Genomic DNA, 1,841 nt, shown 5'->3' on the forward strand with positions numbered 1-1,841 from the left:
TAATGTGACCCATATGACCATTTATTTGCAGGAAGAGAAGAAGGGTGGAAGGCTTTGTGCAGCACATGGCCAATATGCCGTCTATTGCTGGTATTGAAGAGGTATCTAATTTGTTTTTTACATTAATTTAGTTGTGTGTGTGATTCTATTTTGGGGAATATGATATTTATTGGAAACATTCAGGCCTCATGCTTTCAGTATTGCTAATGCCATTTGGCTTTATAGTTACAAAGCTGTTGATGTCCTACAATAGAAAATATAAATCTTATTTCAGCTGCCGCCTGTGATCCTGGAGGACATACTCCTCGAGGTGGTCCTCGAGGAGGGAGACTCTGCCATCATGAAGTTGGCCTTGGTGTGCTCCACCTTTAGAGCGGTGGTGGGGACCCATTATTTCCGCCGAAAGGTGCACTTCATGTGGCTTGACAGTAAGATTTATTTTTTAAAGTAGTTATGGATGTTTATGGAGACATATAACATATTTATGAATGTCATGGTTCTATACTGCATATTTCCATGTAAAATAAATGAGGAATCAACTTATTCTCAAACTGTTCTTCTACAGGTGTGACATATTGGACTCACTTCTCTGCACAATACAGAGACATCTTCTATAGAATGTACACCCTGGATGTGTGCATTTCTTGTAGGAACACCTACAAAAACTGCATTCCAGGTATGCAAATTGCTCTTGGAAATGTGATGACTATTCTTTCAGTTATTGCTACCCAGAGATGGCAGTGAAAGCAGTTTGCTATGAAGGAAATCCATAGACATTGCAAAGATGTGTTTTCCTGGGGGTGTATTTTTTAGCTCAACGCCGTCGTAAAAGGTGAACCAGCTCTCTTGAGTGATATAGAACACGCTGATCATTGACCATGTTGGTGGCGAGGCTGACATGCCTGAGGAGTCTCCCCGGGGTGGCTGGGCTGCGTCCCATGCTGACACACGGTGGCACCCTGTCCCCTGCCCTGAGAAGTTCCACCCTGAAGGCTTGTCCAGCCCTGCTAAAGCCTCATCAGGGCCAGATTTGGCTTCCGTCGGGGGAGGACCACCAAAGACCAGCTGAAAGAAGCAGCGTTTGAGCCAGCCACAGATACTGCCATTAAAATTGACAGCATGGGCAGAATGATCCTGGCTGGTGGTGCAGCCGTAGGCCTTGGTGCTCTGTGTTACTATGGACTGTCGTAGTCGTAGGCATGTCGAATGAGATCGGTGCCATTGAGAAAGCAATGATCTGGCCCCAGTACGTCAAGGACAGAATCCATTCCACCTACATGTATTTTGCCGGCAGCATTGGAATGATGTCAGCTGTTGCAGTGAGCAGGACCCCAGCACTCATGGGTCTGATGATGAGGGGCTCTTGGCTGGCAATTGGAGCTACGTTTGCCGCCATGATTGGAGCTGGCATGTTGGTCAGGTCCATTTCATATGAGCAGAGTCCGATGCCTAAACATCTTGCCTGGATGTTGCATGCAGGTGTAATGGGTGCCGTCATCGCCCCCCTCACTCTTCTGGGAGGACCCCTGATGCTGAGGGCCGCTTGGTACACAGCGGGCATCGTGGGTGGCCTTTCTACAGTGGCCATGTGTGCCCCTAGTGAGAAGTTCCTCTACATGGGTGGGCCACTGGCTGTTGGTTTCGGAGTGGTCTTCGCCTCCTCCATTGGTTCGATGTTCCTGCCCCCCCGGCGTTTGGAGCTGGCCTCTACTCCATTGCCATCTACGGTGGTCTGCTGCTGTTCAGCGCTTTCCTCCTGTACGACACACAGAAGATCATCAAGAGAGCAGAGACCTACCCCCTCTATGGTGTCCAGAAATATGACCCCATCAATGCGTGCA

General features: G+C 48.4%; 1 pseudogene across 1 annotated transcript in view; it reads left to right on the forward strand.

Annotated features, from left to right (window-relative positions):
* Nucleotides 1-815: 815 nt before the first annotated feature.
* Nucleotides 816-1,841, forward strand: part of LOC308303536 (growth hormone-inducible transmembrane protein-like) — a 1,176-nt pseudogene continuing 150 nt past the window's right edge. Inside the window, exon 1 of the transcript in view lies at nucleotides 816-1,841. This exon is cut by the window's right edge and continues 150 nt beyond it. The product of the transcript in view is annotated as a growth hormone-inducible transmembrane protein-like (transcript).

The sequence above is a fragment of the Nannobrachium achirus genome (genome assembly GCF_963921795.1).
Source record: "Nannobrachium achirus genome assembly, chromosome: 18".
Classification (NCBI taxonomy): domain Eukaryota; kingdom Metazoa; phylum Chordata; class Actinopteri; order Myctophiformes; family Myctophidae; genus Nannobrachium; species Nannobrachium achirus.